Below are 14,005 nucleotides of genomic sequence, written 5' to 3'. Positions count from 1 at the left end.
CTGTATTGTGTCTAGTTTCACTTAGTTTTTGTTTTTCAGGCTCTTTATCTCCTTAATATCATTAGTCCTGCCTGTGGATTAAGGACCAATCTTCTTCCTCTCACCCCAATTCACACAATCCATGTGTGCTCACACAATTAGTTCACGTTTAAGTGTAAGCTGGTGACAAGATTGATGGCCTTTGAGTTAAATGTGGCTCTTCTGAAGTGATGAAAATCCTAATTTAAACAAGCTCAGACCAAAAGAAAAAAAAAAAAAGAAAAGAAAACAATCATGGACTCACATAGCTGAAAAGAATAGGCAGGGCTGGAGATTTTGGCCTCGCAAGATACAGTGCTCAGTCGCTTCAGTCGTGTCTGACTCCTTGTGACCTCATGGACTGTAGCCCACCAGGTTCCCCTGTCCATGGGGGTTCTCCAGGCAAGAATATGAAGTTGGGTTGCCATGCCCTCCTCCAGGGGATCTTTTGGACCCAAGGATTGAACCCACATCTTTTATGTCTCCTGCATTGGCAGGCGGGTTCTTTACCACTAGGCAGGATCCAGAGGTGCAAATAATGCAGCTAACTTCCTCCACGAGGTGTGCCCTGGAAATTTTAGCCAGTCCCAATAAGAGGCCTCTTCTGATATTCCAGTGCAGGCTCTCAGACCAGCTCTTGATTGGACTAATTCAGATAACTTGCCACCTTTGAGCCAATAATTGTCACCAGAGCCATCGAATATGCTAATTGGGCAAGCATAGGTCATGTGTCCATTCTTGGAACCTGGGAATAGGGGTCAACTGTATCAGAAACACAAGGGTTTAAGTGGGGGAAAAGTGGTACCCAAATGAAAATCAGGGTGCTTGTATGGAAGAGGAAATGGATACACGTATCTATTCTGATCTCCTTCCCAGGCAAACTGTAATCTGTTCAGAGCTCTGTTTTCTATACTCGGATTTTTAACCCAACTCACCTGTATCAAGATGGTGTTTTAATTTAACGCTAATAGCAAATTATAACTGCAGAGTAATAGCGCAATGATTTAGATTTTCCCATATTTATAGATTTGGTAGGAAATGTCTACTATTTTTCTGCCTCTATGGTTACTAATAACAGCTTGGGATAATAGGAAAGATTCTTAGGAGAAGAGGTGATAGAACTTCATTGTTGACCCCACATTCATGAGCCCAGATATCCATGTGTACTCTTTGGTCTCAGAACTTGGCTTCACTCCAGGGCATGTCTTATACTGTTCTAGCTCATCTCTGTCTATGAAAGACATGCTGGGTGCCTTACAGGTTGGATTCTGCCAGTGTGACTATCACAAATTGGTCACCTAATTTGTGTTGTGTGACTTACTAGCTGTGTGGCTTTCTAGCTGTGTGGCTTTACCTGGGACCTGGGATCTGTAACCTTGTGGACATTCAGTTACAGTACTGTTGGTTACCAACTTCAAAGGGTGATCATAAGGGTCTTTTAAGTTAATGTGAAAGTGGAGTGGCCGGACACATAGACAGTTGTCAGTAAGTGTTAAAAACACGTCCTTAGGACCAGCTTCCTGCTTGGACTGCTGACTCTGCTCTTTTAGAAGTTTTCTCTATTTCGTTTCTTCTTTGCTTCCCCTTCATCAGTTCATATTTGGTGAATTTCTTTTCTTATGGAAAGAACACTTACTATGAGATTTACCCTCGTAACAAAATTTTAGTTAAATACTATGTTATCATTGACTATAGGTGAATTCTTCATAAGTTTTTTATCATTTCTGTTGAATTTATTGAGTGTTCACTATATGCCTGAGCATCTTCGATTGTTAATAATTTGAACCTCACAGCAGGACTATAGGCAGAAATTTATTGTTTTCATTTGACAGATGGGGAAACTGAGGCTTAAGTTGTGCACAGGAAGAGGGCAACATCACAAAACTGTGGAGACAGTCCTGGACGCAGGTCAAATCAGTCTGACACCCTTGTTTTCATCCAGTGAGTGGTCCAAAACTTCAGTATGCATGAAACTCCCCTGCAGTGCACAAAGTACACATTTCTGAAGTTTACCCTCAAAGGTTCTGAAGTGATGACTCTGGAGAGGGTCAGAGAAAGATGCATTTATCAACATTCTCCAGGTGATTGTCCCACAGGTGGTCCACAAACCATAAGTCCACAGGTGGACTTGAGATGACTGATTCCCTTCCTGTGCTTTCTCATGTCTCCCACCTTCTCTGGTGGAAGGAGAGGACTACAGTACTACCTGAAGGTTCTGGCATCTGCGTTGCTGCCAGGCACATGGTTGCCCTCTCCTGGCTTCCTGCTTTTGTAAACAATTCCTTAACCCTTTGAGTATCCAAGCTAATCTGATTCCCTTTGAGCCACTAGCACTTGAATTTATGTTGAGAGTACGTGTGTTCAGCATGTTCATATGAGTCATCTGGTGTGTACTCTACATATAACAGGAGCTCAGTGTTTATTGGTTACTTTTATGTTGTGTAAATTTCCATTTAGTCCGCTTCCACTTGTATGCTCCATTTCCCTCAGCTCAGTTGTAAGATGTTTAAGAAAAGAGATGGACTGGTCCTCCATTGCCTCTATATTACCTGAAATCTCTTCACACTTGCTCAGCAAAGAATGGTGACTCATTGATACATAATAGAAGATTTGTAATATGCATTTATTGAGTTAATTAAGCATTCAAAGGTGTTAGTTACCACTATTCTTTCATAGATGATGAGATTTTCATGACAAAATCTTTTGAATATTTACACTTGGTTTTCCACGTTTAACACTCAAGGGGGAGGAAAGAATAACCCTGTTTTAGCCTCAGAGGTAAAATATTTAACTACTCAACATTCTTTGTTTTGCATAAAGAAATGTTTAACCAAGATCCCTCAGGTTACAGTCAGATGGCCAAACTTTTAGAAACAAATGTGTGCATACAAATATGCATGCAGCATTTACCTCAAAATGCAGATACTTATGGATTATGTCTCTACTATGTCTTTATAGGAGCCCAGGTTCTTTTTTAATAAAGCTTGGTTTCTTCTTTGGCATCAAAGTCCTTATTGAACACAACTGTTGAGATCCTCAAAATTCAGACATAGCACTAGGAGTTAGAAATAAAACTCTAAAATAAAATGCCTAATGTATAGGATGGTGACTGTAGTTGAAAACACTGTATTATATAATTGAAATTAATAAAATTTGCTAAGAGAGTAGATCTTAAATATTCTCACTAAAAAATTGAATATGTGAGGTGATGAATGTGTTAATTTGGGGGGACTCCTTTTGCAACATTTATGTGTATCAAATCCTCATTGTACACTTTAAATATCTTACAATTTTATTTGTTGATTATACCCCAGTAAAGCGGAGAATAACTAAGAATAAGGTAAAATGCAGGCTTGTTAGACAGTTATTGTTGTTGTTGAATCACTAAGTTGCATCCAGCTCTTTGTGACTTCATGGACTGCAGCATGCCAGGCTTCCCTGTCCTTCATCATCTCCCAGAGTTTGCTCAAACTCATATCCCTTGAGTCAGTGATGCCACCCAAGCATCTTATCCTTTGCCATCCCCTTCTCCTTCTGCCCTCAATGTTTCCAAGCATCAGGGTCTTTTCAAATGAGTTGACTTTTTGTATCAGGTGGCCAAAGTATTGGAACTTCAGCTTCAGCATCAGTCCTTCCAATGACTATTCAGGGTTGATTTCCTTTAGGATTAGCTGGTTTGTTGCCCTAGCTGTCCAAGGGACCCTCAAGAGTCTTCTTCAGCCTCACATTCTTAGACTAGAGAATGATTAGTTATATCAAAGTGAATATCATGAAATTGTAGCTGGGATGCTAACTAGCATGGGGATGAGTGTATGAGTCATGTAATTTCAACTGGGGAGGCAGAAGACAGGGTCTAGAGCAGTGCTGGCCAGTAAAAATTTGATGTTAAGACATGATACAAGTCACATATGTAATTAAAAATTTCTGGTAGCCATAATAAAAAAAAGTAAGGAGAAACAATTTTAATAACATTATTTAACTCTAGAATATTATCATTTCAATATATAGTTAATATGAAATATAATATACTTTAAATTTGCTTTTGTGTATTGTTTTTGAAATCTGTTTTGCATTTGTGTTATTTACTTTTTTATTTTTGGTCATGCCATATGGCGGCTTGTGGAATCTCAGTTCTCTAACCAGGCATTCAACCTGGGGTCATGGCAGTGAAAGCACAGAGTCTTGACCATTGGACTGTCAGGGAACTCCCCTATTGTGTGTTTTATACTGACTGCACATTTCAAATGTTTTAATAGCTACAGTTGGTTAGGGGTTTCTGTATTGGACAGTATAGGATCCTCACTGATGAGAAGGATTGGGATCATCATGCCAAGTAGACTGACCTGATCTGACTGTTTCCTAGAGAATGCTTCTAACACTTTAATATGCATAGAATTCACCCAGGGATCTGATTAAAATGCATATTCTGAGCCACTAAGTCTAGGATTCTGGGGTAGGTCCAGGATTTTGTATTTCTAACAAGATTTAAGGTGTTCTTGATGCTTCTGGTCTGTGACCCATGCTTTGAGTAGCCCTAGGTTAAATTAGGAGATTAACCATGATGGAGAGAAAGAAAAACAAATAATTAAGTTCTAGGTGGGTCAATCAGAATATTATCAGCAGAGGGAAAATGTTTTACCCCACTAAGTTCCTTGGCCCATGAAATGGGAACTTCTATCAGAACTTCTGCTGTCCCAAAAAAGTAAACGAAGCCATTTTATCTATGGCTTTCTCTCCTTCTAGTCTATGACTGAAATCTGCTGACGAGTGCTTCCATGGGGGAAGAAGAGAGAGCAGATCTGTTGATAGAAGGTATTCAATGTCATGAAAGTAAAATGTCTTTTAATTCACATAGAATTCATTTAATGTATTTCAAAACATTTTGTGGTTTTCTCCATAAAGTTCTTGAATATAATTTGGTTGATTTATTCCTACACAAAATTTATCATTTTTGTTGCTATAGTAAATCACATTTTAGAAAATTACATATTTTTTCTCCATTTGTTGATGGTGTCTGGAAATACAGTTGTTGTTGATTTTGTATCTAGAAAATCTACAAAACTTTATAATTAATTTTCATAAGTTATGTGGATTATTTTTGGATTTTCCAAGTAGTATCATGTCATCTACAAATAATACTGGTCTTTTTTCTTTTTATTTCTTTCCAATTCCATTCCTTTATTCCTTTTTCTTGTCATGTTATACTGTCTAGGTTTTCCACTGAATCACTGAGTTTATGAAGTGAGAGTGAGTATACTTGCATTGGTTTTGAAAGATTTAATATTCACAATTAAGTACGTAATTTGTTGCAGATGTTCTTTATCAGTTAAAGGGTATTTTATTCTATTCCTTTTTTTTTTGAATTATGAAAATCTGTGCTGCTGCTGCTAAGTTGCTTCAGTCGTGTCTGACCCAGTGCGATCCTATAGACAGCAGTCCACCAGGCTCCTCTGTCCCTGGTATTCTCCAGGCAAGAATATTGCAGTGGGTTGCCAGTTCCTTCTCCAATGCAGGAGAGTGAAAAGTGAAAGTGAAGTTGCTCAATCGTGTCTGACTCTTTGCGACTCCATGGACTGTAGCCTACCAGGCACCTCCGTCCATGGGATTTTCCGGGCAAGAGTACTGGAGTGGGTTGCCATTTCCTTCTCCAGTCTGTGCTAAATTATATCAAATAAAGTTTTACATCTATTGATTGGGTCATATGTTTTTCCTCTTCTAAGCTATCAATACATTTTCAAATTTTGAACATACTTTTCATGTCTGGAATAAACCCTACTTATGAAATATTTTGCTTTTTATCAGTTCAGTTCAGTTGCTCAGTCGTGTCCGACTCTGCAACCCTATGGACTGCAGCATACCAGGCTTCCCTGTCCATCACAAACTCCCGGAGCTTACTCAAACTCATGTCCATCAAGGCAGTGATGCCATCCAACCATCTCATCCTCTGTCGTCCACTTCTCCTCTTGCATTCAATCTCTTCCAGCATCAGGGTCTTCTCCAATGAGTCAGTTCTTCGAATCAGGTGGCCAAAGTACTGGAGTTTCAGCTTCAGCATCAGTCCTTCCAATGAATATTCAGGATTGATTTCCTTTAGGACTGATTGGTTTGATCTCCTTGCAGTCCAAGCGGCTCTCAGGAGTCTTCTCCAACACCACAGTTCAAAAGCATCAGTTCTTCAGCATTCAACCATCTTCATGGTCCAACTCTCACATCCATACATGACTACTGGAAAAACCATAGCTTTGACCAGATGGACCTTTGTTGGCAAAGTCTGCTTTTTAACATGCTGTCTAGGTTGGTCATAACTTTTCTTCCAAGGAGCAAGTGTTTTTTAATTTCATGGCTGCAATCACCATCTGCAGTGATTTTGGAGCCCAAGAAAATAAAATCTCTCACTGTTTCCATTATTTCCCCATCTATTCGTCATGAAGTGATGAGACCAGATCCCATGATCTTAGTTTTTTGAATGCTGAGTTTTAGCCAGCTTTTTCACTCTCCTCTTTCATTTTCATCAAGAGACTCTTTAGTTTCTCTTCACTTTCTGCCATAAGGGTGGTGTCATCTGCATATCTGAGATTATTGATATTTCTCTTGACAATCTTGATTTCAGCTTGTGCTTCATCTAGTCCAGCATTTTGCATCATGTACTCTGCATATAAGTTAAATAAGCAGGGTGACAATATACAGCCTTCACGTACTCCTTTTCCAATTTGGAACCAGTCCATTGTTCAATATCTGGTTCTAACTGTTGCTTCTTGACCTGCATACAGATTTCTCAGGAGGCAGGTCAGGTAGACTGGTATTCCCATCTCTTTAAGAATTTTCCACAGTTTGTTGTGATCCACACACTAACAGACTTTAGTGTAGTCAATGAAGCAGAAGGAGATGTTTTTCTGGAACTCTCTTGCTTTTTCTATGACCCAGCAGATGTTGGCAATTTGATCTCTGGTTCCTCTGCCTTTTCTAAATTCAGCTTGAACATCTGGAATTTCTTGGCTCACATACAGCTGAAGCCTAGCTTGGAGAATTTTGAGCATTTCTTTATTAGCATGTGAGATGAGTGCAATTGTGCAGTAGTTTGAACATTCTTTGGCATTGCCTTTCTTTGGGATTGGAATGAAAACTGACCTTTTCCAGTCCTGTGGCCACTACTGAGTTTTCTAAATTTGCTGGCATAATGAGCACATCACTTTCACAGCATCATCTTTCAGGATTTTAAATAGCTCAGCTGGAATTCTATTACCTCCACTAGCTTTGTTCGTAGTGATGCTTTCTAAGGCCTACTTCACTTTGTACTCCAGATGTCTGGGTCTAGGTGAGTGATCACACCATTGTGATTATCTGGGTCATTAAGATTTTTTTACTTTTTTTTGAATTTATTTTTTACATTTTTAGTTTTTATACACTGCTATATTTGATGCTAATGTTTTTGCCTAGAATTTTTATATTTTTGCATGTTACTTAAGGTTAGTCTGTGAGATTCTGTTTTTATACTTTCCTTATTTATTTCACATCACAAATGTAGTTAATAAAATGAGGTAATGTTCATACAATGAGTTGGTGAGATTTTCCTCTTTTGTCACTCTTAAAAGAATTTGTCTATGTTTATAATGATCTGTTCTTTGAATGTTGAAGAAAGCTTTCCTGTAAAAAATCTGCTGTTTTCATTTTGGGGGGATATTGATTTAGTAATTCAATTTCTTCAATTTTTATAATATTATCTCTTTTTCTGTTTCCTCATAGGTTGATTTTTGTGGTTTGTGTTTTCTTAGTAACTTATCAATTTTATTGGTTTTCAATTTTTTGGCATAAATTTCTTCATTTCTTTTATCATTTTCCTGAAGAACTGTATGCCAAAAAAGTGAAGGCCAATATTATCCTTAAAAAGAAAAAACTGAGTTCATTAACCTATGAAACTGGTTTCAAATCTACTGATTTAGTTTCCCAATCATGTATCAATTATAAGAGAGAAAGTATCTATTAAATTTCCTTGTAGTTTTGGCTATGTTTTAAAAATATTTCTAAGGCTATGTTAGTAGGTACAATTCAGTTTATTAATAGAATTAATTTTTTAATTTTTATATTAGAGCATAAGTGATTAATAATACTATTTTAGTTTCAGGTCTACAGCAACATGATTCAGTTATACATAGACATATATCTATTCTTTTTCAAATTCTTTTCCCATTTAGTTTATTACAGAGTGTTGAGCAATGCTCCCTGTGCTGTACCGTAGGTCCTTGTTGGTTATCTATTTTAAATATAGCAGTGTGTACATGTCAATTCCAAATTCCCAATCTATCCTTCCCTCTACCCTGCCCCCCTGGTAATCATAAGTTCATTCTTTAAGTCTGTTTCTGTTTTGTAAAAGTTCGTTTATATCTCCTTTGGTAAAGATTCCACATATAAGGGATGTCAAATGATATTTGTCTTTCTCTGTCAGACATACGTCACTTAGTATGATAATCTCCAGGTCCATACATATTGCTGCACATGGCATTATTTCTTTCTTTTTAATGACTGAGTAATATTCCATTGTATATGTATGCCACATCTTCTTTATCCATTCCTGTGTCAATGAACATTTAGGTTGCTTCCATGTCTTGGTTATTGTAAACAGTGCTGAAATGAAAATTTGGGCACATGCTTCCTTTTAAACCATGTTCTTCTCCAGATATATGCACAGGCATGTGAATGCTGGATCACATGATAGCTCTACTTTAGATTCTTAAGGAACCTCCATACTGGAGCAATTTACATTCCTACCAACAGTGTAGGAGAGTTACCTCTTCTCCAAACCCTCTTCAGCATTTATTGTTTATAGATTTTTTGATGATGGTCATTCTGATTGGTGTGAGATGATAGCTTATTGTAGTTTTGATTTGCATTACTCTAATAATTAGCAAAAAGTTGAGCATCTTTTCATGTGTCTCTTGGCCATTTGTATGTCTGGAGAAATGACTATTTGGTTCTTCTGTTCACTTTTTGATGAAGTTTTTTTTTGATATTGAGTCACACAAACTATAAATTTTGGAGACTAATCCCTTGTATGTTGCATTGTTTGCAAATATTTTCTCCCATTCTTTGGGTTGTATTTTTGTTTTGTCTGTGGTTTCCTTTGTTACGCTAAGGCTTTTGAGTTTAATTAGGTCATATTTGTTTGTTTTTGTTCTTATTTCCATTACTATAGGAGACAGCTCAGTAAAGATATTGCTGTGATTTTGTCAGAGTGTTTCACCTATGTTTCCTCCAAGAGTTTTATAGTATCTTGCCTTACATTTAGGTCTTTAATCCATTTTGAGTTTAGTTTTGTGTATGGTGTTAAAGAATTTTCTAATTTCATTTTATGAAATTAGAATGTCATTGTCCAGTTTTCCCAGCAGCATTTTTTGAAGAGACCGTCTTTCCTCCACTGTATAGTATTACCTCCTTTTTTGTAATTTAATTAGCCATAGGTGTGTAGGTTTCCAATGATCTGTATTTCTGTTTTTGTGCCAGTACTATACTGTTTTGACTACCATAGCTTTGTAGTATAGTCTGAAGTCAGAGAGTCTGACTCCTCCAGTTGGCTATTCAGGGTCTTTTGTGTCTCGGTACAACATTTTAGATTTTTTTCTAGTTCTGTGAAAAATGCCATTGGTAATTTGATATTGTGTTGAACATTTAAGTATTATTCAATTACCTTTTAATCATCACTAGTGCCTTTTGCCTTAAGTCTATTTTGTCTAATATCAGTAGCTTTAGAAATCTTTTTTTATGCAAGTGTTCGTCTTGTATATCTTCTTCCATTCTTTAACTCTAAACACTCCTGTGTCCTAATGTTTGTACATATGTCTTGTAAACAGTATTTAGCTGGAATTCTTATTTTATCTAGACTGACAAGCTTTTTCTCTGAACTGGAGAGTTTTAGTCTATTGACAGTTATTTGATTTCTGATGTATTTGTTCCTGTTATATTCCCTACGTTTTTTCCCTGCCTTTTAGTTTTCTGTCTCTTTTCATGCTTCCTCTGTATCATTTTTATTTCCATTCCATATCTTCCTTCTATGAGGTTAGAGAATGTAACTTCTGAAGTGTATACATTTACTAGTCACTGTTTATGTTTTAGCATGGTCACCTAACTTGTCAAAGCCTATAGTTACTCAGTTTCCTTTTCTGCCACACAAATTATACAAAGACCTTAGAATACTTTAATCACTACCCTCCCTATTTATATTCTGTTTTTGCAGTATATTTTAGTTCTAACACTCAAATAAAATTATTAGCACTGCTATACATAGTGGTAATTTAGATCAGCATTTCTTAACCTCAGCACCTTTGACATTTTGGGCCAGGTAAATCTTTGTTGTAAGGAGCTGTCCTGTACAACGTAGGGTGTGTAGCAGCATCCCTGGCGGCTCAGTGGTAAAGAATCTGCTTGCCAATGCAGAAGTCTCAGGAGATGCAGGTTCTATCCCTGTGTTGGGAAGATCACCTGGAGAAGGGAATGGCAACCCGTTCCAGTATTCTTGCCTAGAAATCCCATGAACAGAGGAACCTGGCAGGCTTGCAGTCCATGGGGTGGGTTGCAAAGAGTCAGACACATTGAGCACACACGCATGCGCTCACTGTCACGCTGGTCTCTCTACACTGGATGCCGGTAGTATCATTACCTCCCTCAATTGTCTCAGACAAAAACATCTTCAAACATTGTCAAATATCCCCCAGTGGTGCTCGTTTTGGCAGCATATATACTAAAATTGGAACAATGCAGAGAAGATTAGCATGGCCTTTGCACGTGGATGACATGCATATTTGTGAAGCGTTCCATATTTTTTGGCTGGTTCATGTTGATGTTTGACAGAAACCAACACAATTCTGTAAAACAATTATCTGTCTATTAAAAAATAAATAAATTTAAAATTAAAAAATGAAAACAAAAAATCAGACACAAAAGCCAGTAGCAGAGTGATTGAATACTATGCCTCATATATATATGCCTCAAATTTTTGAAAGCGCTGCAAATTGTATTTTATTCATTGATACACATATATATGTGGAAATATAAAATAAGAACTGATAGAACGAATATCAAATTCATAATAATGAACAGTGGACTAGGAATGGTGGACAATGGAAATTTTTTCTGTTTTTTGACAATGGAAATTTAAAATGTACTTATAATTGTTCTTTTATTAAAATTAATGAAGCAAATAAAAGTAATATCCCCTAGCAGTGGGCAGGATTGCTCTTGGTTAAGAACCATTGATTTAGATACACCCACCTATTTAACAATATCTTTTCTCAACATTCTGTCATGTCTCACACCTTTCACCATTTTCTTTCTGCTTATAATGATAATTTAGAATGTTCTTTAGTGAAGTTCGAACGGCAAAAGGTAACAAATCTGGTTTTGTTTCGGCAAATCTGAGAAAAGCCTTTTTTTGGTTGTTATAAAAAGATAATTTATTGGGTGTAGAATTCTAGATGAGAGTTATTTTAGCACACTGGGTAAATCATTTCACTGTTTGGTGATTTTGCAGCTATTGAGAAGAAAGAGCTATTGGTTTAATTGTTATTCACTTGTAAATAATATGTTTTTTCACTCTGGCTCATTTGAAGAAATTTTTTGGTCTTTTCTACTAATTATTGCTATTATGTGTATAGGAGCATATTTCTTTTTATTTTTCTTGTTTGTGATTTGTTGGACTTTTTGAGCCCTAGAATTGGTAACATTCAACAGTTTTTGGAAATTCTCAGCTATTGTTTCTTTGAAAGTTTTTTCTTCCCCATTCTATGTTATCTTTCTGGAAATTAAACACATGGTAGATTTTTTTCATGTTATCCTCCCATTTTCTTCTGAATTTTCTTTTACGTTTTCCTTCTCTGGGCTCTCATTTTCATATTTCTTTATATTTAAAGAATATAAATGTCTCCTGCATTGCAGGTGGATTCTTTACCACGAGCCACAGGGAAACTCATTTTTTATACCATATAAGTAGTAAAATTGGTCTGGAAACCCATGTGAGGGAGCCTTTATGGTTATGATTTCTTATGGGTGATTTTTCTCTCTTCATCTAATATCTGGTTTCCTTGATATCCCTTCTACACTATGGGTTTATTTCTAGTAGATTGTAATCCTTTGGAGTCTCTAACCTTCCATACCAATGCCTCCTAGGCTTTGTGTGTGTGTTTTCTTCCTTTCTTAAGAACTATGAAGGGCCTGAGATGTTTATCCTGCTTTTAGTCAACTTTCAAGCAATCAAGTTTCATGGATTCTGGTACACGACTTATTTCTCATGATTTTTTTTTTGTGTGTGGTCATATGTATGTTGCCTACATATAGATGTCAGGAAATGAATAGTTAAAATGTGAGACATAGTCTTGTTAAGTTCCAGCCTAAGGGGTGGTTTATCCTTTTATTTGCTATCTGCAATGGTAGTATTTGGTAGTAGGAAAGAGAATAAGTACCACAAGGATACATTTATATAAGAATAGAAAATCTTTCAGACAGAATTTATCAGAATTGATTATTTTTCTACTCAACCCCACAAAGTATTCCTTACCACTGTTGGCCCGCAAAGTATTCCTTAGCACTGTTGGTGAGGTTAAATGATTTCTAAGAGGTCACTGAAAGATACTTACAGGTCACTCAAGCTGTAACTGTTAGTTCACCTTCCAGATTTCTATGATATTTAGTTTTGCGCACTAAGGATAGAGCTAATTTCCACATTATAGATAAAAGACCAAGGCCCAGAGTGGTAAATCTTTTGTCTAGTATCACACTGATGAGGAATAAAGAACTGAGTAGAGACCTGAGCTAAGGTCTTTTCCAAGTTTGAGACTTTTGCCAAAATAGAAATTTTCCCCAAATTGTACCCGGAAATCTTTAAAAAAAATTTTTTTATTGGAGTTTATAAATGTCAATATGTGTTCCTCTAAGTAAAGGTCAAATGATTTTTTTTTTTAAATGCTGGTTTCAATAAAATTTAGAGTATTTTTTTCATGCATTTTGGATCCTAATTCTTTATTGGTTATATGTTTTATAACTATCTTCTCAACTTGGGCCTTATCTTTTTACTTTGTTACAACATTTTTTGATGAATAGAAGGTTTGAATTAAACTGTAGATTAATATTAGTATTTTTTCATCATTTTGGCTTTTAAGGTTTGGTTTTAGGGATTTTTTCCCCACTCTAACATATCCTCATATATTTTCTGCTAGAAATTCAGAGGTTTTTTTTTTTTTTTTTTTTTTTTTTTTTTCAATATTTTTGTCTATAATATACCTAGAACAGATAATATATCTGGAACTGGGAATATGGTGTGAATTAAGGATTTCATTTTTTTCCAGATGAGTGAATAATTGTCCCTGCACCATTGAAAACTGATCTTCAGGAATTACTTCCATCATGTGTGAAATTTCTGCGTATATGTGAATCTGTTTCTGGCCTCTCTGTTTTGTTCACTTGGTTACTCTGCCTATTCATACACCAATACCAATACTATTTGTAATTGCGGGGGAAAAAAAGAAATGGTCTAAATGTTCAACAGGATGAATAATTGTATATATTCATAATTAAATATTATTTAGCAGTAAAAATAAATTAGAGTTCCATGTGTTAAAGTCTCATAAAATAATATTACTCTCTCCCAAAAGAATAATGCCTAGACTATTATACTGCCTTCATCGCTGTTTTAGTCACTCAGTCATGTCCGGCTCTTTTGCGACCCCATGGACTGTAGCCCGCCAGGCTCCTCTGTCCATGGGATTTCCCAGGCAAGAATACTGGAGTGGGTGGCCATTTCCTTCTCCTGGGGATCTTCTCAACCCAGGGATTGAAACAATGTCTCCTGCATTGCAGGAGGATTCTTTACTGCTGAGCCACCTGGGAAGAAATATACCACTTTTAGAGAAGTGGTATGAGAAACAGAACTACCCATTTATTTCTGTATACTCAATATATAGAAATAAAATAAAGATGTTGATAAATGCATAGAAGCTATCTA

The 14,005-nt window shown here is 36.4% G+C and overlaps 1 non-coding gene across 1 annotated transcript; it reads left to right on the top strand.

Moving 5' to 3' along the window:
- The first annotated feature begins 10,726 nt into the window (after positions 1-10,726).
- Positions 10,727-10,833, top strand: LOC136172729 (U6 spliceosomal RNA). The gene has a single exon (XR_010664079.1). It is a non-coding gene; the product is annotated as a U6 spliceosomal RNA (small nuclear RNA).
- Positions 10,834-14,005: the final 3,172 nt, after the last annotated feature.

The sequence above is a fragment of the Muntiacus reevesi genome, chromosome 7 (genome assembly GCF_963930625.1).
Source record: "Muntiacus reevesi chromosome 7, mMunRee1.1, whole genome shotgun sequence".
In the NCBI taxonomy this organism is placed as follows: domain Eukaryota; kingdom Metazoa; phylum Chordata; class Mammalia; order Artiodactyla; family Cervidae; genus Muntiacus; species Muntiacus reevesi.
This window is presented reverse-complemented; position numbering and strand designations above follow the sequence as displayed.